The sequence below is a fragment of the Amblyraja radiata genome, chromosome 1 (assembly GCF_010909765.2).
Source record: "Amblyraja radiata isolate CabotCenter1 chromosome 1, sAmbRad1.1.pri, whole genome shotgun sequence".
Classification (NCBI taxonomy): Eukaryota; Metazoa; Chordata; class Chondrichthyes; order Rajiformes; family Rajidae; genus Amblyraja; species Amblyraja radiata.
Window position 1 is genome coordinate 171420074 of NC_045956.1, and position 26312 is coordinate 171446385.

The 26312-nt window shown below is 44.8% G+C and overlaps 1 long non-coding RNA gene across 1 annotated transcript; it reads left to right on the top strand.

Moving 5' to 3' along the window:
- The first annotated feature begins 3067 nt into the window (after positions 1–3067).
- LOC116977019 lies at positions 3068–17129 on the top strand. The gene is made up of 3 exons (XR_004413107.1): positions 3068–3150; positions 9836–9843; positions 17119–17129. It is a non-coding gene; the product is annotated as an uncharacterized LOC116977019 (long non-coding RNA).
- Positions 17130–26312: the final 9183 nt, after the last annotated feature.

Sequence of the window (26312 nt, forward strand, 5' to 3'; positions counted from 1 at the left end):
GTTCAAGTTCAAGTGAGATTATTGTCATGTGTCCCTGATAGGACAATGAAATTCTTGCTTTGCTTCAGCACAACAGAACATAGTAGGCATTGACTACAAAACAGATCAGTGTGTCCATAAAGCATTATAAATATATACACACATGAATAAATAAACTGATAAAGTGCAAATAACAGATAATGGGTTATTAATGTTCAGAGTTTTGTCCGAGCCAGGTTTAATAGCCTGATGGCCGTGGGGAAGTAGTTATTCCTGAACCTGGTCGTTGCAGTCTTCAGGCAAACATTCAAGCAAACATGCAAACATTTTTGCTGACAGTTACACGGGAATAGCAGGGTACTCTGCACACATTCGACTTAATGCGAGACCTGTGTATTGTCGACCAAGACCTGTACCATAGTATGCGGAACAAAAAGATACTTAGTTGGAGATAGGATCAAAAGTGTTCATGTTGATCAAATGATTCCAGCCAAAGATGAATCAAAAACTGAGCATGAAGTCCTAATCCCTGAGTTTTTATCGGAAAGTGAGTTGGAAGAGACCACTGTGATTGAAACACAAAGTTCAGTTAGTACAGACAAAGGAACAGACTCCTCTGGTCAAAGTCAGGGTACTAAAACAGAGCCAAACAAGCTAACATTTGAGTCAACACCTAAACCTGTTACACCTGTTACTGTTAGATGATCAGGCAGGATCCATAAACCAGTAGTCAGATTAGGTTTGTATGTCAAGTAACTCACTGTATAAATAAAATGAAAATGTGTAGATATGTAAAATATATACATGTTTATCATTTAAGATTTCATTAATACTGGTTTAAATCAAGTATCACAACAACAAAATTGTAACTGAGTACTTAGATTTAATACTTAAAAAAAGGAGAGCAGTATAATGTATTCATGCATATTCATGTATATGTTAATGAGTTGGTGTTCGATATAAGCAGGGAATGTTGGGTGATAAATTTCTCTCTCTGGTGATCCAGGCATCCTGCGTGTAAGTTGTTATTCATTCTGTTGTCCGGAATATAAGATTTATGAAGCCTTGTTAGCTACAAATTACATAGACAAGAAATTGAATCTGATTGTTATAGCCACTTAGGTGTCCTCTTATTTCACCCTGTCAGAGAAATTCACTTTGTTCTACCAGGCACAAACCTTCATTTTCTCTGCAATCTAGATCAGCTTGTTTCTCTCTTACTCGTTTACGATGAAAAGTACTTTAATTGGTTCTTTTTCTGCTTTCTGAACCTGCCTGACGTTGAGTATTTCCAGAAATTTCTGTTTTCTTATTTCTGACCTGTTCTTGTTGTCATAGTATTGATGTTTGGCAAAATATAATATTTGCCCATGACCGTCAAAACCCAGTGAGCAGTGCATTTTATTTTAACACCAGCAGACTAACATCACACAGACCAGACTTCCCACCATTGCCTCTATCTCTACACTTTATGCTGCCTGGGGAAATCAGCCAACATAATCAACGACTTCTCCCACGCCGGCTATTCCTTCTTCTTCCTGCTCCTGTCTGGCAGTAAGGGGTACAGAAGCTTGAAAACCTGCAACACAAGACTCAGAAACAGCTATTTTTCCCCTCTGTATCAGGCTTCTCAATGTTCCTTCCATAAGGTCCTAAGGTCATAAGTGATAAGAGCAGAATTAGGCCATTCGTCCCACTGTCTACGCCATTCTCTCCCTCCTAACCCCATTCTGCTGCCTTCTCCCCATAACCACTGACACCTGTACTAATCAAGAATCTATCTATCTCTGTCTTAAATATATCCACTGATTTGGCCTCCACAGCTCCACTTGGCCTCCATAAGCTAGGGTATTGTCCGATAGAGCTCTTAAAGATGGTGGAGTCAGGGGATATGGGGAGAAGGCAGGAACGGTTTACTGATTGTGGATGATCAGCTATGATCACATTGAATGACGATGCAGGCTCAAAGGGCGGAATGGCCTACTCCTGCACCTATTGTCTATTGTCTATTGTCTATTGATTCACCACTCTCGCATTGTTTATGAATTTTTCTTGAGCTTGTGTTGATTGTATTTATGTATAGTATATCTGATCTGTTTGTGTACCATGCAAAACAAAGCTTTTCACTGTACCTCAGTACACGTGACAATAATAAACACAGAGAATGCTCCCATGTAATAGTACAAAATGCCCAAGAATGCCATGAACATAAAATAATTCCTATTCAGTTCAAACGTCCAACTAAATAAATATCGTCAATTGCCAGTCAAACCGGCCCATCGAGTTCGCACCAAAATTTAAGGATGTTCTTTTAGGAAGGAGATGAGGAGAAATGTATTTAATCAGAGGGTGGTGAATTTGTGGAATTCTTTGCCACAGAAGGCTGTAGAGGCCGTTAGCCGATATTTTTAAGGCAGAGATAGATTTTGGATCAGTACGGGTGTCAGAGGTTATGGGCAGAAGGCAGGGGAATGGGGTTAGGAGGAAGAGATTGATCAGTCATGATTGAATGGCAGAGTAGACTTTATGGGCCGAATGGTCTAATTCTACTCCTATCACTTATAACCATATGACCGGCGATCACCCCATACAGTAGCACTACCCTACACACTAGGGATAATTTACAATTTACTGAAGCCAATTAACGGATAAAGCTGTACATCTTTGGAGTGTGGGAGGAATCCGGAGTGCCTGGAGAAAATTTGCGTGGTCAGACAGTACCCATAGTCAGGGTCGAACCAGGGTGTCTGGCGCTGTAAGGCAGCGTCTCCAACGCTACGCCACTGTGCCACCTCATGATCACAAAGCTCCCAAGATCCCAATGGTTTCACAGTTTTAATTGGGACACCTTTCCAAGAGGGCTACCATATCCTCAAACAGTACTTACTAGATTCCTATCAGGTCGCTCGGGTCAGGAAATCAATTCATTTATTTCCATCCACATTATCCCGACATTAATATGCAGTGGGCTCGAAACAAGGATTGCAGATGCTGGATTACAAAAGAAGACGCAGAGTGCTGGAGCAGTTCAGCAGGGCAGGCACTATTTAAGAACATGGACAGGTGACGGTTCTGGTTGGGATCAGTCTGAAGAAGGGTCCCGACCTGAAATGACACCTATCCATGTTCTCCTGCTATGCTCCATGACCCGCTGAACGACTCCAGCGCTCTGTGCTGCAAATTTCCTTCAGGTTTTGTCCATTATAATTTATAAATTTGGAAGTACATTAGGATTGAAATTGAAGTGAGCCACATAGTTCACAGACCGTTTTTTTCCTCCGTCGCTCAAATGGTCCCTTAAACAGTATCAACAGTTCAAACTTCTTTACTTAGAGGAAGGATTGTTTGAATTGTTTTCAATATTTTCGCAATCCACTTAAAAATATAAATGCCAGATTGGCATTCCCTGCTCAGACAGATGAAGACAGAGAGCACGAAACAGCATTGCAGCCGACATATCCAGCCTTAGAAATCCAGCCAAAATCATGGTGCTTTATTTAATACCTTGCTGCAGGACATACTGATTTATTAACAAATGTTCTGCTTCAAACTTTCCTTTGCCTTTTATAGATCTCAATTTATGCTTTGATTGCACAGTATTTATTGTTTTTTTGTCAGAAAGAAAACCCTATGTTTGCTCTTATCACTGTGTTTAAGCCAAAATGATCGATCTTTGATTTTGGAAAGCTCGGAAGAAGAGCACTTTACGGGGTCAAATGGAGCCAGATGGAATCTATCACCTGGACTCATCGAGCACAGATCCAATCTGTACGCAATTACTTAGCCAGATGTGGAGGGCAGGGTGAGCCAGTTACCACCCCCAACCCACGCCTGGAAACCAGGTGGCAAAGCTGCAGCATCACGTTAGGATTGAACGTGAAACAGTGCTCCACACTGGCACCGTAGTGGAGCTGCTGCCTCAAAGCACCAGAGACCTGGGTACAAACCAGGCTTCAGATGCTGTCTGCATAGAACTAGCACCTTCACCCTGTGACCGCATGGGTTTTCTCTGGGTTCCCGGTTTCCTCCCATGTTCCAAAGACATGCAAACCATGCAGGTTTGCAGGTTATGCAGGAAGGAACTGCAGATGCTGATTTAAACTGAAGATAGACACAAAAAGCTGGAGAAGCTCTGCAGGTCAGGCAGCATCTCTGGAGAAAAGGAATAGGTGATCTGAAGAAGGGTCCCGACCCGAAACGTCACCCATTCTTTTTGTCCAAAGATGCTGCCTGACCGGCTGAGTTACTCCAGGTTTTTTGTGTCTATTTTCAGGTTTATAGGTTAATTGGCGTCTGTAAATTGTCCCTAGTGTGTAGGATGCAAAAGGGGGATATATAGAACTAGTGTACGGGTGATCATTGGTCAGTGCACTTGGTGGGCCGATGGGCCTGTTTCGACATAGTACCTCTAAACTAAACTAAACTAACAATTCTGCTATATTCCAATTTACTTCTCCAGTGGATTGTCACCTTGTCGTGGTGGAGAAGCTTGTGTGAACCTGAGATCCTGAGAGCGATGCCGTCTGGAGCTATGCTCCTGGTAGGGCCACCCATGGCGGTAAGGTCGAGGGGGGAGGTTTATGATAAAGAGCAATCCAACCAAGACCTCAACGGTGGAACAGGTGGAGGACGATGGCTGACCTTAGTGGAGCGTCACAACAGCTGCGAAGGCGGATGAAGGCTGCAGCAGAAAAGGCTCTCTGGTCATCTTGGATTCCATGCCACTGGATCCTGACCCAGATCTGTCAAGGACCTGGTGGCTGTCTGTGCAGCAGTCTCCCCACGTTAAACAAAGTCACGCACAGGCGTCCTCCATATAGCACGCTGGAGGGGTGAAGGAAAACACAAAATGCAAACCAATGCCTTGTGGCTATTACCTTATTCAGGAAACGTGAAGACAGGATCCGGCGGAATACGCGGAGGAGACCACCATTTGGTGGTCCAATGGGTAGGAAGGTGGACCTAGCAAAGTGTCGTGGAGCGCAATTAGGGCACAATGTTCACGCAGAACACTGGTAGCCATCCACTGCATCCTGACCTATCTTGACTATGTCATGCCACTGGATCCAGATAGGCTGGGACGAGAAAGTGAGAAAGTGAGGCTGATGATTTGCGCAATTCTCCCTCACTTTAATCCAAGCCAAGCACAAGTCATGACTTCAGGACCCGTACCGCCCAACTGGGCGAAGCAAGGTCACCATAGGAGCGCGTGCAGCTGAGAAGAAGCGCACGCAGAAGCTCAGAGGAAACACGCTGCGTGCAAGGCTCGAGCCACTTCAACTTCTACTGCAGCACCCACCCAACTGTGTCCCATATGCGGGCGAGCCTTCCGGGCCTGGATCGGTCTCAATAGTCACCTCCAGACCCACAAACAAAAACACTGAAGTCATGGTCTTCTTCGACTATGGAGGACGAACAACAACAGCAACTCCAATTTAGATATTTTTATGCTTTGCCATTTAGATATTTAAAATTGATCTGTGCTCTGGTTTCCTCCCACACTGAGTTAATTGGCTTTGGTAAAATATTATAAATTGTCCCTAGTGTGTAGGATAGTGCTAGTGTACGGGGATCGCTGGTCGATGCAGACTCGGTTGGTCGAAGGGCCGGTTTCCGTGCTGTATCTCTAAAACCTAAAACATCTTGGACTTTCAGCGGCTTTCTCAAATGCACACGAGCAGAAATAGGCAATTTCCTTCACAATCTCCAGCCAGGAGGCAGCAGGATTCAGTTACATTAAAGTAAGTAAGTAAGTATATTTTATTTATATAGCACGTTTAAATCAACTCGCGTTGAAACCAAAGTGCTCTACATAAAAGAAATAATTAAGTTTCCGTACATTCATAGAAAAAGTGCTGCAGCTCAAGTTGTTGATGTGGAGACAAACTCAAATGCCAACTAGTTTACTTGCAGATGTCATTTATTCTGCAGATGGCCAGGGATTTAAAAAAGCTGGGGCTTCATTTGTACGACGTGTTTTGAGTTTCCTGCCCACAACCCATCCATCCAGCTCCTCTCTGGAGTTAAAAGTAATAGCATTTGTACGAGAAATATTAAAATATGATAAACTATTGGAAAACATCAGAGAAAAAGAGGAATTCATTGTCATAAAATGCAGAGGAGGAGGCAGATTAAATAATCAACGAATCATTGTAGATTCTTGATGAAGTAACCTGCAGGCACATAGGGGAAATAGCACTTGAGTGGGACAAAGTGGATTTCATATCTTCAAGTGACATAAAAGGCCATTCATCCCATCGTCTTATGTGAGCTCTTAGAGCATACCCATTCGTACCATACCCGCATTCCCCATACTGCAATAATATTTACATAAGATAGGTACATGGATAGGAAAGATTTAGATCGATACTAGAATAAATGGGTCCTGTTGGGTCCCATGTTCACACGGGAGGGCTGGTCCCCAAATGCATTATTTTACATCTCCACCAATTCCAATATTGGTGACTAGTGGGGGGGCTTTCTGGAGCGCTAGTATGGGTGTTGTGGGCTGAAGGGACTGGTTTCCAGAGGGCTAGTATGGGCATTGAGAGCCAAATGGATTCTTGGACTGGCAGCTCAGTCACTCAGGTCTGGTGGGCTGGCAGCTCAATCACTCAGGCCTGGTGGGCTGGCAGCTCAGTTACTCAGGCCTGGTGGGCTGGCAGCTCAGTCAATCAGGTCAGGTGGGCTGGCAGCTCAGAAACTGCCAGAAATTCTGCCAACAGATGAGAGACTCTGTGAGAAAGAAGGGGGAGAGGGTGAAGAATCAATTTTAGACACGTTTCCTCTTTTTCTGCAGATCACAGCAATGAAGGAGGAAAGTCTATCCTGGCCTGGATCTCACATGGAGCCAATGAAGGGAGGGAGAAAAATACTGGGGTTAGGTTTAACACTTGCGGGGGGAATAGTTACTGATGGGCTGAAGGGAATCCTCCTGGGCTAGTATAGACATGTTGGGCCAAAGGGGCTCTTTAAAAAAAAATCTGTGAAATCTCAGAGAAAGGCACTTTTTCTGCACTTTTCCTGGCCTGGCACGGGCCTTTTGGGCCAAAATGCTCCTCCTGGGCTAATATGGGCATTTTGGGCAAAAGGGACTGGTTTCTCGGCTAATATGGGCCTTGTGGGCCGAAAGTAGTGGTTTCAGGCAGGCCAAACAACTCATTTCATTTCATTTCCATTTCATTTCAAGCACATGGCAGGCCAAACAGCTCGTTGCATTTTCATGTCATTTATATTTCCATTGCAGTTTCAAGGACAGGGAAGGCCAAGCCAAACAGCTGATTGTACTTTCACTTCTCTTCCATTGCCATTGCAGTATCAAGCACAGGGCAGGCCAAGCCAAACAGCTGATTGCATTTTCACTTCACTTCCGTTGCCATTACAGTTTCAAGCACAGGGCAGGCCAAGTCAAACAGCTGATTGCATTTTCACTTCACTTCCGTTGCCATTACAGTTTCACAGTCAAGCTGGTGGAATTCAGGTTCAGTACAGGATGTTACAAGGTAGGCTGATTCCCGTCAAACATAACATAAAACACAACATCATACAATATACAGTACATGCATGGGGAGGATATGTGCTGTTATCATAGTGTGTTCAGAATTCGGATTGCGTGTGGGTAAAAACTGTTTTTAAATCGAGATGTCTTGGCGGACAGTGAGCTGTAGCGCCTTCCTGATGGCAGCAGGTGGAAGATGTGGTGAGCTGGGTGGGAGGGATCAGAGATGATTTTCTTCACCCTTGACACAGACCGTTTGTGATGGAGTGATTCTATTGATGGAAGGGGAGTGCTGATGATTTTGGATGCTTTGTTAACTATGCGTTGTAATTTATTACGGGAGTGAGTGTCTAAACTGCTGAACCAGACTGTAATTGATGAAGTGAGCATGCTTTGGATGATGGCTGTGTAGAATTTGATTAGAAGGTGTTTCCTTACTCTAAACTTCTTGAGCTGGCGGAGGAAGAAGAGTCTTTGGTTTGCTTTTTTGTAGATGTGATTTGAATTGATTTTCCATTTGAGGTTATTGCTTATGTGAGTGCCAAGAAATTTGAATGAGTCAGTGGTGGATATGGGTTCGCCTGAGATGAGTAGGGGGGTCTTGGGTTGTGCCTTACGTCTGAAATCAATGATGAGTTTGTGTGTTTTTGATGTGTTGAGTAAGAGGTTATTATCTGTGCACCAAGTGACTGCTTTGTGTGTTTGAGTGCGGTATTCTGTTTCATTATTGTTCGAGATGAGACCTATGATGGTTGTGTCATCTGCGTATTTATAAATTTTAACTGAACTATGCTGGGATGTGAATTGGTTTGTGTAGAGTGAGAATAACCAGGGAGACAAGACACAGCCCTGAGGGGCTCCTGTGCTGAGGTGCAGGGGGTGAGATATTGTGTTATGTATCTTCACCCTCTGTTGTCTGTTCCAAAGGAAGCTGTAGATCCAGTGACAGATGCAGGGGTCGATGTTCATGTCCGTTAATTTATGGAAGAGTTTAACCGGGTTGATGGAGTTAAATGCCGAACTGAAGTCCATGAACAGGATGCGGGCGTACGTGTTGGCGGTTTCCAGGTGTTGCAGAGTGTGATGAATGGCCAGATTGACTGTGTCTTCCACTGACCTATTGGCTCTGTATGCGAATTGGTGTGGGTCCAAATTGGAGGAAGTGCTGGTTTTGAGGTGAGCAAGAATAATGCGCTCGAATGACTTCATGGCCACAGATGTAAGGGCAATCGGTCTATAGTCATTGAGTCAGGATGATGTGTTGGACTTGGGCACAGGGATGATGGTAGATTGTTTGAAGCACTGGGGCACTGTACATTGGCAGAGGGATGAGTTGAAGATGCCGGTGAATACAGGGGCCAGTTCTGCTGCACAGTGATGAAGCACTGCTGGGCTGATGTTGTCTGGGCCTGCAGATTTATTTTTCTTCTGTCTCCTGAAGGTAGTCCTCACCTCGGCCTCCTGGATGTGGAATGGAGGTGGAGGAAGAGGAGAGGGGGATAATGGTGGAGGGACTGGAGACTGTTCAAACCTGCCATAGAAAGTGTTCAATCTATCTGGGAGTTGATGATCATTATCTGGGATGGGGGTGGATGTCTTTTTGTAGTTGGTCATTTCCTGGAGTTTTTTCCAGACAGTTCTAGTGTTGTTTGTTGATATTTCTTGTTCTAATTTGGTGGCATAATTGTGTTTGGCTTTCCTTATTGTGGACCTTAGTTTATATTTTACAGCCATGTAGTCCTGCTTGTTTCCAGATTTATATGCAGCATTTTTATCAGTTCTTAATTGTTGAATTTCTTTTGTGAACCAGGGCTTATTGTTATATTGTTTAACAGTTCTTGAAGGGATACAGAGTTGCTCGCAGAATTGGACATATGACGTTACTGTGTCCGTGTAGTCGTGGAGGTCTCCAGCTGTGCGGAAAACTTCCCAATCAGTGCATGCGAAGCAGCCTTGCAGCTTTTCGATGGCGTCTGTAGACCACGACCTAACAGATTTGGGCGAAGTTTTTGAGGATTTTATTTTTTGCCTATACTTTGGGATAAGCAGCAGCATCGCGTGGTCTGACTTGCCCAACGGAGCTCCTACAAAGGCACGGTAAGCCTCCTTAAACGGAGTATAGCAGTGGTCGAGCGTGTTGCTCCCTCTGCTGGGGCAGGTCACGTGCTGGTGGTAGTTTGGAAGCTCAGTGGACAGGTTGGTATGGTTGAAGTCGCCTAACACAATTATTGCTGCATCTGGGTATGAATTTTCTGTGTTGGATATATGACAGGCTAGTTCGCTCATGGCGGCGTTAGCATTAGCCTCAGGTGGAATATAAACACCGATTACAATGACCGATGCAAATTCTCTGGGGAGGTAGGTGGGTCTGCATGTGATAGTAAGGTGCTCCAAGAGTGGGGAACATACCTGGCTGAGTGAGGTGGAGTTTGTGCACCAGCGATGGTTTATCATAATGCATATTCCACCACCTTTTGACTTGAAAGATAGTTCAGCTGACCTGTCGGCTCGGTGAAGTGTATATCCTGGCAGCGTTACTGCTTGGTCGGGCACTGACTGATCCAACCAGGATTCAGTCAGGCAGATGGCAGAGCAGTTGCTGTAGTTCCTGTTGGTCTGAATCAGAAGCTGGAGTTTGTCCATCTTGTACCGGAGAGATCTAACATTTGCCAGCAGGAGGGCTGGGAGAGGAGGTCGGAATGGGCGCCTCTTGAACCTCGAGAGGATACCGGAGCGTCTGCTTCGTTTGGCGGTCTGCGGTCCGCGGTCCGCGGTCTGCGGTCGGCTTCGTTTGCCGGTCTGCGGCCAGAATGTAGAGAGACCCGGGGAGAGACCCGGGGAAACAAGCGTTATTTCCTTCGGTAGAGATGGCCTCAGGACTCCGTGGATGTTAAGTTTGAAATTTAGAAGTTCCCATCGGGTGTATTGGATTAAACATGACACATTGCGAACGTATAACACAGACACGAGTACAATAGACAGGAGCACAACTTGTACTGGGGCGCGCCTCGCGGCCGCCATTTTACCAGCTGATTGCATTTTCACTTCATAGAAAAATAGAAAAATAGAAACATAGAAACATAGAAAATAGGTGCAGGAGTAGGCCATTCGGCCCATCGAGCCTGCACTGCCATTCAATATGACCATGGCTGATCATCCAACTCAGTATCCTGTACCTGCGTTCTCTCCATACCCCCTGATCCCTTTAGCCACAAGGGCCACATCTAACTCCCTCTTAAATATGGACAATAAACTGGCCTCAACTACCTTCTGTGGCAGAGAATTCCACAGATTCACCACTCTGTGTGAAAAATGTTTTTCTCATCTCGGTCCTAAAAGACTTCCCCCTTATCCTTAAACTGTGACCCCATGTTCTGGCCTTCCCAAACATCGGGAACAATCTTCCTGCATCTAGTCCGTCCAACCCCTTAAGAATTTTGTAAGTTTCTATTAGATCCCCCCTGTCCACAGTCTGTTCGTGTTGGTCGAAATGTGTCAGCCTCGATAACAATCAGCACAGGAGCACCTCAAGGCTGCATGCTCAGCCCCCTGCTGTACTAACTCTATAGTCATGACTGCGTAGCCGGTCACAGTGCGAACTACATCATCAAGTTCGCTGATGACACCACTGTTGTGGGACGTATCACTGATGGGGATGAGTCAGAGTATAGAAGAGAGATCGAGCAACTGTCCATATGGTGCCTGCACAATAACCTGGCCCTCAACACCAGCAAAACCAAGGAACTGATTGTGCACTTTGGAAGGAGTAGGATGGGGACCCACAGCCCCGTTTATATCAATGGGTCGATGGTTGAAAGGGTCAAGAGCTTCAAATTCCTGGGCGTGCACATCTCTGAAGATCTTTCCTGGTCCGAGAACACTAATGCAATTATCAAGAAAGCTCATCAGCGCCTCTACTTCCTGAGAAGTTTACGGAGAGTCGGTTTGTCAAGGAGGACTCTCTCTAACTTCTATAGGTGCACAGTAGAGAGCATGCTGACCGGTTGCATCATGGCTTGGTTCAGCAACCCGAGCCCCCTGGAGAGGAAAAGACTACAAAAAGTAGTAACCACTGCCCAGTCCATCATCGGCTCTGACCTTCCTTCCATCGAGGGGATTTACCGCAGTCGCTGCCTCAAAAAGGCTAGCAGTATCATCAAAGACCCACACCATCCTGGCCACACACTGAAGACTGCAACAACCAGGTTCAGGAATAGCTACTTCCCCACAGCCATCAGGCTATTATACCTGGCTCAGACAAAACTTTGATTATTAACAACCAATTATCTGTTATTTGCACTTTATCATTTTATTTATTCTTGTGTGTATATATTTATATGGACACATTGATCTGTTTTGTAGTAAATGCCTACTATGTTCTGTGTGCTGAAGCAAAGCAAGAATGTCATTGTCCTATCAGGGACACATGACAATAAACTCACTTGAACTTGAACTTGAACTCAAAAGTCTAAATTCTAGCGTGTACAAGCCGAGTCTATCCAATCTTTCTTCATATAAAAGTCCTGCCATCGCAGGAATCAGTCTGGTGAACTTTCTCTGTACTCCCTCTATGGCAAGAATGTCTTTCCTCAGATTAGGAGACCAAAACTGTACACAATACTCCAGGTGTGGTCTCACCAAGGCCCTATACAACTGCAGTAGAACCTCCCTGCTCCTATACTCAAATCTTTTTGCTATGAATGCTAACATACCATTCGTTTTCTTCACTGCCTGCTGCACCTGCATGCCTACTTTCAATGACTGGTGTACCATGACACCCAGGTCTCGTAGCATCTCCCCTTTTCCTAATCGGCCACCATTCAGATAAGAGTCTACTTTCCTGTTCTTGCCACCAAAGTGGATAACCTCACATTTATCCACATTATACTGCATCTGCCATGTATTTTCCCACTCACCCAACCTATCCAAGTCACCTTGCAGCCTCCTTGCATCCTCCTCACAGCTAACACTGCCCCCCAGCTTCGTGTCATCCGCAAACTTGGAGATGTTGCATTCAATTCCCTCATCCAAATCATTAATATATATTGTAAATAGCTGGGGTCCCAGCACTGAGCCTTGCGGTACCCCACTAGTCACTGCCTGCCATTCTGAAAAGGACCCGTTTACTCCTACTCTTTGCTTCCTCATGTCAGCTCAAGACTTAGAAAAACTTGTACATGCCTTTATTAATAGTAGGCTAGATTATTGTAACGGTCTCCTTGCAGGTCTTCCAAAAAAAAACTGTCAGGCAGCTACAGCTTGTTCAGAACGCTGTTGCTAGAGTTCTAACAAAGACCAAAAAATTTGAGCATATTACACCAATTCTTAAATCCTTACATTGGCTCCCTGTATGTCAGAGAATTGATTTTAAAATCCTGCTGCTCACCTATAAATCACTACATGGTTTAGGGCCAAAGTATATCACTGACATGCTGCCACTATATAAGCCTTCTAGACTGCTAAGATCTTCTGAAACCAATCTGCTAGTGATTCCCAGAGTAAATACAAAACATGGGAAAGCAGGATTTAGTTACTATGCAACAAATAGCTGGAATAAACTTCCTGAAGATTTAAGACTTGCCTCAACTTTGACCACTTTTAAAACAAGACTGAAAACTTTTATGTTTACTTTAGCTTTCAGCTAAATCTTAACTACATTGCACTTTTAACTTTTGCACTTTTTATAATGCATTTTTAATTTTTCTTTTCTTTTCTTTTAGTTCTTCTATTTTATTTCATTTTATTATTTCATTTATTGTATGACATGTTTTTATGTGAAGCACTTTGAGTCTGCCTCGTGTATGAAATGTGCTATATAAATAAAGTTGCCTTGCCTTGCCTTGCCTTGCCTTCCTGTCAGCCAGCCAGTTCTCTATCCACATCAATACTAAACCACCAATACCATGTGCTTTAAGTTTGCATACTAATCTCTTATGTGGGACCTTGTCGAAAGCTTTCTGAAACTCCAGATATAACACATCCACTGGTTCTCCCCTATCCACTCTACTAGTTACATCCTCGAAAAATTATATAAGATTCATCAGACATGATTTACCTTTCATAAATCCATGCTGACTTTGTCCAATGATTTCACCACTTTCCAAATGTGCTGCTATCCCATCTTTAATACCTGACTCTAGCATTTTCCCCACTACCGATGTTAGACTAACCGGTCCGTAATTCCCCGTTTTTTCTCTCCCTCCCTTTTTAAAAAGTGGGGTTACATTAGCTACCCTCCAATCCTCAGGAACTACTCCAGAATCTAAAAATTTTGGTTAATTATTACAAATCATCCACTATTTCACTAGAACAAATTAACGAAAGATGTGTAAAAAGCTAACAATAATAAAAGAAACATGCGGCCTGTGGGCTAGGTGAAAAAAACACCCAATTTAGGGTCCACACAACATTGGCTTACTGTTGGAGTAATTCAAAATAGCTCTCTCCCACTCTCTATCTCTCTCTCTGGCTCTCTCACTCTCTTTTTCTCTCTCTCTCTCTTCCTTCTTCACCCTCTCCATCTCTCAACTATCCAGTTTTACCATGAAAAATGAAATGATTTTCACTTCAACTACTGTTTCTAAATGAACTGCAAGCACTGCAATTATAAATCTTACCCATCACTATCCACCGAGTAAATTGAGATGGCCGTGTGTTGAACAAGTAAATTTTGAGAGTTAAATGAAGCTAATGGCAGATGGGACAGCTTAAGCAAGTGATTACTGTGCATTGAAGGTATACACACTGCAGCCATGGTAAACACCAAAGGCAGTGGGGATAACTGTCCAATACAACTCAACTCTCACCACCTGCTGTGTTCACTGAGCCCACTGCGGTTTGAACATGAAAACTTTGTCAGACAAGGAAAGCTAATGACAGATCTCCAGCAGCTACAAGAAGTGAAAATCACACGATTAACACGACTGACAATTCCCTCAATTCTACAAGTGCTCTGAATCAGCATTTCTCTATAGAATTCAGGCAGTGGTGAGGTTCTTAAATCACAAATGTTCTGACTTGGTCATAGCCATATTTAGTTTTGTTTAGTTCAGAGATACAGTGCGGAAACAGGCCCACTGAATCCGCACCGATCAGCCATCACCGCACATTAACTGGCCTACACACACTAGGGACAATTTACACATATACCAAGCCAATTTACCTACATACTGCACGTCTTTGGAGTGTGGGAGGAAACCAAACTTCTCTGAGTAAACCCACGCAGTCACGGGGAGAATGTGCAAACTCCATACAGACAGTAGTATAGGGGAGGATATTGCTCCAGGTGTCAGTGGGTTGGCAGATTGCCCGGATTCCAGTGCTGTGTCTCGAGGGGTGGTTATCTGCGAGATTCGGGACTTTCTGAAAATACACAAGTGTTCTAAAACTAAAATCGAAGCGGCAGGGAGACGTTGGACAGATCTGCCGGGATTTATTAAGATACTTGATATTATTTTTGGCAGCAAAGACAGTGGTCTTCCCAAGTCTGAGAAGCATCAATTTGGGGACTTTTTGAAGTTCCTAAGAGAGAGGATCCCCACTCCCATGAGGTGTGAGGAAAATTTCTAGTGTGCTTGCACATTCACAGTTGCCAGTCCAACCCTAAATGGTGGTAGAGGGGACTTTCGTAGATCATCTATCAGTCCTCAGAGAGGGGAAATATGCAGTGAGTTTGCTGCAAGAGATGCATACTGTTGTCAGTGATGAACCCACCTGGCAACTGGAGTGGGAAGGGGAGGTCTACATGAACCACCTCAGCACACATTCCAGTGGGGTGGCTTTCCTGTTGGCCCCGACTTCCCAGCCAGAGATCCCGAAGGCACAGGAAGTTGTGCCTGGTCATTTGCTCTATCTGGCCGTGAGCCTGGATGGCATGATGTTACATTTCATTAACATGTGCACCCCCAGCACTGGCACAATGCAGGCCTGCCTACTTCAAGAGGTGACTGCTCTGTTGAGCACTATTGATAGCGGATAGTGTGTTTTCCTGGGGGGGGGGGGGGGATTGAAACATAGAAACATAGAAACATAGAAAATAGGTGCAGGAGGAAGCCATTCGGCCCTTCGAACCAGCACCGCCATTCATTATGATCATGGCTGATCGCCCCCTATCAATAACCCGTGCCTGCCCATATCCATTGACTCAACTAGCCCCTGGAGCTCTATCTAACTCTCTCTTAAATCCATCCAGTGACTTGGCCTCCACTGCCCTCTGTGGCAGGGAATTCCATAAATTCACAACTCTCTGGGTGAAAACGTTTTTTCACACCTCAGTCTTAAATGACCTCCCCTTTATTCTAAGACTGTGGCCCCTGGTTCTGGACTCGCCCATAATTGGGAAAAATGTTCCTGCATCTAGCTTGTTCAGTCCTTTTATAATTTTATATGATTCTATAAGATTCCCCCTCATCCTTCTAAACTCCAGTGAATACAAGCCTAGTCTTTTCAATCTTTCCTCATATGACAGTCCCGCCATCCCAGGGATCAATTTCGTGAACCTACGCTGCACTGCTTCAATCACAAGGATGTCCTTCCTCAAATTAGGAGACCAAAACTGTACACAATACTCCAGATGTGGTCTCAGCAGAGCCCTATACAACTGCGGAAGAACCTCTTTACTCCTATAGTGAAATCCTCTACTGCTATACTGAAATCCAAGTATGCAATTCCAAATTGCAATTGCATATTTGAGATGTGAGATCGCTCTGGTACTCAGTGTGCCCCTGCTGTAGCGAAGAAGTTGAGAGGTTTGATTGAGTTGATTGATTCATGACGGAACCTCCACCCTGATTCCAATGCTTTTCGCAGAGGCCTAAGGGGGGGGGGGGGGTTCCTGCATCGATCGCATGTACATCTCCGGTGCTTATGTCTCCCGTGTCTCGGCGGCCTCAATGTGGCTGGTGCCGTGCTCAGACCACTGTCTGGTGTGAGTGGACTTTAATCCAGCGCCCACACGGGCTGGGTCAAAGTAGGTGAGAGACTCATGACCTCCCTATCAGAATGCCGCCAGCGGAAATGGCAAATTCTACTGGAGCCAACTGATATGGCAAAAAACAGCAAAAAGGCATGGAGCCTCATCCGAAAAATCAGCAATGACCCATCAACACCAACACATCAACAGTATACCACCACGGCCAACCAAGTTGCGCATCAGTTGCTGCTCAATGGGAAATCCACCACCAAACAGCCAAGACCAAAGGCAGACCGACTTCAGCACTCCCAAAACACCGGACTGACTGAGCCGTTCTCCCTTGAAGAGCTCAATACCAGCATCAAAGCCCTCAAGACTGGCAAAGCCATCGGCCTGGACAATATTTTCACAGAGGAGATCAAGCAGTTTGGACCTCTGACACGGAAGTGGGTCCTTGAGCTGATGAACAACTGCATGCTGACAAGAAACATCCCAAAGATCTGGAGGAAAACCAAAATCATCGCTCTTCTAAAACCCGGTAAAGATCCAGCATATGCAAAGAGCTTCCGCTCAATCTCCCTGCTATGCCACCCGTACAAGCTGTTTGAGCGCCTGATCCTCAACAGGCTTGCCCCAGTCGCTGAACCAGCCATCATCCCTCAACAAGCTGGATTCCGACCTGGCAAATCCACAACAAGTCAACTTCTGAACCTCACACAGCACATTGAAGATGGGTTCCAGAAAGGACTGGTGACAGGAGCCGTCTTTGTTGATCTGTCTGCCGCGTATGACACTGTGAACCACCGCCTCCACCTAAAAAAGATCTTGGAGAATACCAAATACCTGGCACTCACGGACCTCATCGGAGCCCTCCTGAAAGATAGGCGCTTCTATGTTGTCCTTAACAACAAGCAAAGTCGCTGGCGACGACAATGGAATGGCTTGCCTCAAGCTAGTGTGCTGGCTCCACTACTATATAACATCTACACCAATGACCAGCCAATGGACCAGAATACTGAGCGGTTCATCTACGCCGACGACCTCTGTGTAACATCCCAAGAGAGTACGTTTGAAGCTGTAGAAGCGAATCTCACCTCAGCCCTAGATGAGCTACACCTCTACTACGAGCGCAACCACCTACATGCAAACCCATCTCAGGAACCAGGAAGCAAACAGACCCCTTAACATCACATGGTCTGGAACACCTCTTGAGCACTGCACCAACCCTGCCTACCTCGGTGTAACACTGGATCACACTCTCTCCTATAAGGAACACGTCAAAAACACCAAACTGAAATAACTCCCGAAATAACATCCTCCGGAAGCTGACCAACTCCAAATGGGGAGCCACAGCACACACATTAAGATCTACTGCTCTGGCCCTGTGCTACTCCTCTGCGGAGTATGCGTGTCCTGTTTGGGAGAGATCATCCCAGCGTTGAATAACACCTGCCGCTCAATCACTGGCTGCCCACCAACATAAACAACCTGCACCTCCTCGCTGGCATTGCCCCTGCTGATGTGAGACGGGAAGTCGCCAGCCGAGTAGAGATGACCAAGGCCACCAGTGATGAACGCCACCTCCTCTACGGACGTGTACCCCCGGCCCAACGGCTGAAGTCCAGGAGAAGCTTTCTCAGCCATGTCCAGCCCCTAATAGCATCACGGGAAGAAACCAGACTCCAACTATGGACAAAAAGGCTTGAGGACGACCCCCCTCCTACTGACATGGGTATCCCTCCTTCTGAAGCCCTCCCTCCGGGCTCAGAAGCACCATGGGTCCAGTGGAAGATGCTCAACCGCCTGAGAACAGGAACAGGGCGATCAAAAGCTGCCTTGGCCAGATGGGGCTATGAAACTGGCCAAACCACCTGTGAATGTGGAGAAGAGGACCATACAATGCAGCACTGCCTTGTCTGCCCCCTACTACCCAACCAGTGCAGCCCAAAGGATCTTGCAGTGTTCAATAAAAATGCAAAGGAATGGGAAACTGTCATATAGCCAACCAGCTTCAAAGACACGAAAAGAAGAAGATGGGCTGGGTCCGGGTACTGGCACTTTAATAACCGGCTGCTGGAGGATCGGTGTTTCCGGGAGTCATTCAGTCGATTTTGGGTGAAGTGGAGAGAGAGGCAGAGGAGCTTCCCTTTAGGCAGTGGTGGGATGTGGGGAAGGCTTACATCCGTCTCTTTTGTCAGGAATACACGTGGGGCGGAACTCGGCGGTCGAGAGGGAGTTACTCGACGCCGAGTCTCGCCTGGGTCGGATTGGCGAAGACTCCTGTGAGTGGGGAAAGTATCAGGAGAAGAAGGAAGTTTTGAGGAACCTGCAGCTTGAGCGGTCCTGAGGCGCTTACGTGAGGTCCAGGGTCCAGATGCTGCACGATCTGGACCGTGCATCACCTTTCTGTTTCTCTCTGGAGAAGGGGCGGGTAGCCCGCAAACAGCTCATTCAGCTGCTCGCAGATGATGGCTCCTTTGTCACAGATCCAGAGAGGATCAGTGCTTTAGTTTGGTTCTTTTATGGGTCCCTGTTCTCCGCAGATGGATTCAGCGGGGAGGCTCAGCGGGTCCTATGGGAGGGTCTACCGACTGTAGATAGTGAGGTGTCTGATCTTCTTGATGACCCCTTATTATTGGAGGAGGTGACTCATGCCCTGTATCAGCTCAGGAGGGGCAAGTTCCCTGGGCTGCCTGGATGGGTTGATGGTAGAGTTTGTTAGAGCCTTCTGGGATATCCTGGGGAGTGATCACTTGCATGTCCTGGGGGAAAGCCTGGCGACTGGAGAGATGTCCCTCTCGTGGCATAGGGCAGTCGTTGTCCTGCTGCCCAAGAAGGGCGAACTCTGCCTATTGAAGAACTGGCATCCGGTCTCTCTCCTCTGTAGAGAGTATAAAGTTTTTGCACGGGCGATGGGAAATCGCCTGGGCTCCGTATTGTCCCAACTGATCCACCCGGACCAGTCCTATACAGTCCCTGGACAGTCCATTCAGGATAACATCCACCTGGCTATGGACCTGATTCATCTATCTCAGGGTACTGGTCAGTCAGCTGCTTTTCTGTCTCATGATCAGGAGAATGCTTTTGACTGGGTAGATGACTACGTCTTCGGGACGCTGCAAGCATTTGGATTTGGACCGCATTTTGTAGCCTTGGTCCGGCTTTTGGATGCTGCAGCAGAGTGTCTCGTGAAGGTTAATGGTGCGTTGTTGGCTCCCTTTCATTTGGGGGGGGGGGGGGGGGTTGTCAGGGGTGTCCCATGTCTGGTCAGTTGTACACGGTCTGAGTGAAGCCATTCCTGTGTCTTCTTCGGAGGCGGTTGACAGGCCTGGCTCCACCAGGAGTGAAGGTGGAGGTGGTTCTTTCGGCTTATGCCGATGATGTACTCCTTACGTTCACTGTCCCTGGTGACCTGCGGAGGATGCGTGATTGCCAGAAGTTTTTCTCGGCTGCACCATCTGCCAGGATTAACTGGAGTAAGTGTTCTGGACTTTTAGTGGGTCAGTGGCAGGTAGACTCCCTGCTGGAGGAGATGACATTGTATGCGTGGAGCACCACGCACCTCCTCTATCTGGGGGTTTACCTGAGTCCCACTGAGGATGCTTGGCCGGCGAACTGGCTGGAGTTGGAGATGAAAGTCAGGGAGATCAGGTTGGTTAATGCGGACAGGACAATTCTTAAATTGTGGCCCCTGGTTCTGGACTCCCCCAACATTGGAAACATTTTCCTGCCTCTAGCGTGTCCAAACCCTAAATAATCATATGTTTCAATAAGATACCCTCTCATCCTTCTAAATTCCAGAGTGTACAAGCCCAGCCTCTCCATTCGCTCAGCATATTAAAGTCCCGCCATCCCAGGAATTAACCTTGTGAACCTACGCTGCACTTCCTCAATAGCAAGAATGTCCTTCCTCAAATTTGGATACCAAAACTGCACACAATACTCCAGGTGTGGTTTCACTAGGGCCCTCTACCACTGCAGAAGGACCTCTTTGAGGTAATGTTAAAAGTTCACCGAGCTTCACAGCCATGTATCTCTGGCTTCTTAAAAGTTGTCTCCACTCCTTCTCCCTCCTTCTCCCCCTTCTCCCCACCTCTTTTAAAGGACATCGTACACTAGCCATCTTAATTACAGCACCAACCTTCATGTTCATTGTGGTGTGTGTATGTTTCACCTTGGCTTTGCACCATGTGAATTTCACTCGGTGCGCTCCCGCCATTTGCCCTGTCCCCCGCCTGCATAACGGGCTGGTGAAGGAAGATATGTGTGTGTGTGTGTGTGTTCCACTCTGACAGTCGCCGTTCCAGTTGACAATTTTCAGGCAACTGCCGGTGACTTCACAGTCGCTGGCAGTCACCTGAAAAATCGCCTAAGTTGGACAGGCCCATAAGGGGCAACTTTTTCACTCAGATGGAGGTGGGTATATGGAAATAATTGAGTCAGGTACATTACAGCATTTAAAAGATACTTGGACGAGTACATGGATAGGAAAGGTTTAGAGGGATATATGCCAAATGCGACCCTGTGTGACTCAGCTTGATGGTCATTTTGATCAACATGGAAAGTTGGGCCAAAGGGGCTATTTTCATGCTGTGACTCTATGACTCCGTGAGCTTCATCAGCATGTTAATGCTTATCAATAGCATGCAGTAATCAGAGTAGGTAGTCGAGGGAACACTCCAGATTAGCCGTAATTCAGCAATGATGCTATATACATGGACTTTACTGTGGCTGCAGATGGGTCTCATGAGTTGAAGAGCTGGTCAACTGTGAAAACTCCCAGATTATTCTTTCTGCCATCTGCCTAACTTGCCTTTAACCCAACTCCTGCATCCTCCACAGAGCTCTGCATCATCATTAGATCTAGAAATAATGCCAACAGTTCCTTTATCCATCAGAGTGTGCTTCAAGGATCCAAGCCTGTGGCACCTCAATTGTAACAGTCTTTCAACCTGTAAATTATATATTTATCTGAGTTTTTAGGTCATATAGTCATACAATAGAGAATTAGGTTCTTCAAAGAACATGAAGAAGGGTTCTTTTTTTTTTTAAATTAGAAGTAAGTACAATAATGTGGTACCTTGTAGATACCTAATATATATTGACATGTTACATTTTATGTACAACTTCTTTTTTTTTTTAGCAGTAAATGGAAGAAAAGAAAGAGAATAGTAGAAAAATAGAGAAGTGCGTGATATCGAACAGTGAGGTGAAGGAAAGAAGAAAAGAGAGAAAAAAGGGAGAGAAAAAGAGGAGATAGAAAACAGGGGACAAGAAGCATGAAGAAGGGTTCTGACCTGAAACGTCACCTATTCCTTTTCTCTAGAGATGCTGCCTAACCTGCTGAGTTACTCCAGCATTTTGTGTCTATCTTCGGTATAAACCAGCATTGGCAGTTCCATCCTACACACTCTTCACCCCACTATGCCTATGCTGCCCAGTGTATTTACCTACACTAATCACATTTACCCACACTAAGTACTTGGTGATTCAGTACTTGTCTTAATGCTTCAATGTTATCGGTGTATTTGCCTCCACAATCTGCTTCCAAACACATGTTAGTTGTTGCGTGTGAACTTTCTGTGTGCACAAAAACAAAGGATTTTATTAGCAGTGTTAAATTGCCGGCTTAATATCCAGAGGCTTAGATTAACGATCTGGATAAATTAGAGCAATATCTGCTGTATCAGCTGGGAGGGTTTAAATCCAATTAGCTAAATAAATCAGAAACACAACCAAGAAACCATTGGATCATGGTTAAATACTCGTCTCATTTACATACTTGCCCTCTAAAATGATCCAGTGAATCATTCAGTACAAGTGCAATTTGAAAAAAAGGGATCCCAATGATACGGGCAATTAATATATATATATTGGTCTTTCCTGCATAAACTGCAAAGAAAACGTCTACTTACATGACTTTAAAAAATTGCCTCTAAGCACTAATATTTACTAATTTCTTACCATTAAAAAAAGTGTTTTTCTAGGGTGTCACGGTGGTACAGCAGTAGAGTTACAGTGCTAGAGACCCAGGTTCAATCCCGACTGCGGGTGCTCTCTGTATGGAGTTTGTGCAATCTCCCGGTGACCGCGTGGGTTTTCCCCGGGTGCTCTGGTTTCCTACCACACTTCAAAGACGTACAGGTTTGTAGGTTAATTGGTTTCATCGAAACATTGTAAATTGTCCCTAGAGTGAGTATATGAAAGCGTTAGTGTAGGGGATCGCTGGTCGGCGTGCACTTGGTGGGTAACCATGTCTTGCAGCACATTTCAGATTCCATGCATCTTCTCTGTACTTTTCTTTGCAGTCTTTTAACCAACATTTATCCTTGACTAATTTATAATCTCCAACACCAGGATGCATTTTTTTTTCCAATTCACAATGGGCTTTGGAACTGAGCAGATTAATGGAGAGCTTCATAAATGTCGTGGTGCTGTTCAGATTTCTGTTATTTTGATTAGTGAATGTAATAAACTAATGCCAAGGCTTCAATCAACAGAAAACCGCTACCTCGCAGCATAGTGCAGACACATGAAATAGCAGAGGCTAGAATCTTGAGTAAAATGCAAAATGCTGGAGTAACTCAGCTGGTCAGATAGTATCTATGGAGAGAATGGAGGTGATAATTTGGGTACCTGCCTGAAATATCACTAATCCATTCCCACCACAGCTGTTTCATGACCTGCTAAGTTACTTCAGCATTTTATGTTCTGCCCCTCAGCTGTTATCAGGCAATTGGATCATCCTACCACAACTAGAGAGCAGTGCTAAACTACTATCTACCTCATTGGTGAACGTCAGACTACTCTTGATCGGACTTTGCTGGATTGACCTTGCACTAAACATTATTCCCTTATCATGTATCTATACACTGTGAACGGCTCGTTTGTAATCATGTTTTGTCTTTCTGCTGACTGGTTAGCACGCAACAAACTTCAGTACCAGTGACAATAAATTAAAACTGAAAACTGAGCCTTCAGACCCAGAAAGGTACAAGTTATAGATGGGTTCATAACAGGTAAATCCACAGTTCGGTTGCTGAGGGAAAGATCACCTCACTCCCGATATGATACTGTATCTAGAAACATCAACCGGCCTCTTGTGACATCCGTCTAGTCTAACAAAAAGAACAATTGGTGGGGTTTAGAAGACACATGTATCTATTATCACTCTTACATCAATTGTAAAGAAGGACTTTAATTTCAGGTTTCGGGTCAGGACATCGGTCGGTAGAAGTGTCACCACTTAAAATGTTGCCTATCCATGTTCTCCAGGGATGCTGCATGACCCGCTGCAGTGCTTGTGTTTACATTCCATAATTTAATAAAACCATGTTGGTATTTGTATGAATTATCCTGCATACAGTCTTCTGCCACTTAATATCCCCTACACTCTGTTGCAGTGCTCAGTAGAAAGTATCACTGAATCCATTTACTTAAACCACTGCCTTATTTTTTTCAAAGCTGTTTTTTTTTTCAAATGGTAATTTAATGGATGAAATATCTAGAGCAATGCACTCCTCCGCACTCCCTTCTCCAATTCATGATTTCCCAATAAGTGTGTTTGAGGAGTAATAGTTAGGGCCTCCAGAGAATGAATTTGAAAATCATCTGGTTAAGTTCAACATCTAAAAGCCAAAGTAAAGAATTCTGATGGTCACTGTTTCAAAACATGAAATATTAGTTCTGGCAAAGCTAGTTGGTAAGCCTTGTAATATTCATTGCTGTTTCATTTCATTATCGTTGCAGTACTAAAAATTGTTTAACAACATTTAAATGGCTGTCATGCATTCACAGTGTACGGGATGTTTGTTAAAATACCAGTGAGTTACAGTAATTATAAAAAAAAAAAACTGGAGTCTAGCAATTTTTCACAAGATCAGCCTCAGTGCTTGTCTAATGCATTTATACTTGTATTTAAACAGGTTACAAGTCCTATTGCAGATCCTCCTACATTCAATCTGTATCTGAAGGGCATTCAAAATTATATATTCAAATCTTACATGAATGTTGCCAGAACCAGCTCAGCCACATGTTGTAGATTATTTAGCTTGCAATTTTCACTGGGTGCCAGCTTATTTTCCGGATCCATGCACACTTTAATTTAATACCTTGCCAATATTCCTCCAACATATTTGTGCAGACACATTGGTATGAAACCACAAAGAGCTGATTGCTGTGTTTGTTTAACTTGTCCTCATTTACACGCAGCTCCAATAAGCCAGGCTGATTGGCAGGTATTTTCAAGAGCCAAGCATAGGCATTTTAACTACTCTTTCCAAATGAACAAATTCTATATTTTTACTTCTATTGTACTCTAGTCTAACATTGTACGTGGCTCACAATGAATACCAGCTGACCACTAGAGTCATCAAGTCACAGTCACACTGCATGGAAACAGGTCCTTCTGCCCAACTTGCCCATGCTGACCAAACTGCCCCCACCTGCCGGCATTCGGCCCTTATCCCGCAAACATTGCGATAATTACATTGGAATGGATAATTTACATTCTGCTGTTTGGCCCCATGAAGTGGTTGATATTTTTTAAATGAGATCTACCCTTGTTATTGAGGCAGTATCAGGTAGCTCACCTCATTTTCAGAGTTCCCAGTTTATGGTGTTAAACCACATTGTTCAATATTTGCTTTAGGAGTATTTTTTAGACATTTCTCTGTTCTTTACTACTTAACCAAATTGGGACTGGAGCACTTGTGTAGGTTGGCATTTACAGTTCACACAGAGAGTGGTGAATCTGTGGAATTCTCTGCCACAGAAGGTAGTTGAGGCCAGTTCATTGGCTATATTTAAGAGAGTTAGATGTGGACCTTGTGGCTAAAGGGATCAGGGGGTATGGAGAGAAGGCAGGAACAGGATACTGAGTTGGATGATCAGCCATGATCATATTGAATGACGGTGCAGGCTCGAAGGATCGAATGGCCTACTCCTGCGCCTATTTTCTATGTTTCTATGTTACAGTCACGGCCTGCAGCGGCACAGAACTGCGGTGGTGGATAAAAACACATCGCCTGACCAGGATGACCCTTTCAACTCCAACCCAGTGCTGACACCAGGATAAGGGACCTTTAAGGCCAAGTTAAGACACTAACATTTTAAAAAACCCCTCAAACTTGAAGGGTACAAGATGGCACCTGAAACATGGTGACTTACAAGTTCACAAGGTCACAAGTTATAGGAGCAGAATTAGGCCATTCGGCCCATCGAGTCCACTCCGCCGTTCAATCATGGCTGATCTCTGCCTCCTCATCCCATTTTCCTGCCTTCTCCCTATAACCCTTGACACCCGTTCAAATCAAGAATTAGTCTATCTCTGCTTAAAAATATCCACTGACTTGGCCTCCACAGCCCTCTGGGGCAGAACTCTGATTATCTACCCTCTGACTAAAGAAGTTCATCCTCACCTCCTTTCTAAAAGAGTGCCCTTTAATTCTGAGGCTGTGATCTCTAATCCTAGACTCTCCCACCAGTGGAAACATCCTTTCCACATCCACTCTATATATGCCTTTCATTATTCTGTAAATTAACTTATGTACTGACTCAATGTGTCTACTATTTTGCACTCTTATCCAATTATAGTATGATTATGCCTAATCTTGAATCATGAATCCTTTAATCTATAGTAGGATGCAAAGGAAGAATTTCACTGTACTTAGGTACACATGACAATAAAGTACTGTTGATTCACAGGCATATGACAATGTGCACTTCATGGTCACCCCCAATTCGTACATCATCAAGATTAGTATATATATTTTGGCTTTACTCCATGGTATCTGGAACTCTCCAGCTAACTACATAGGCACTTTTGCAATACCTGCAAAATCAGTTCACGAAAGTGCCTTCACAAGGTTTGCAAAATAAATACTGGTCCTACCAGTGATGCCCAACCCAAGACTGAAGATGTTT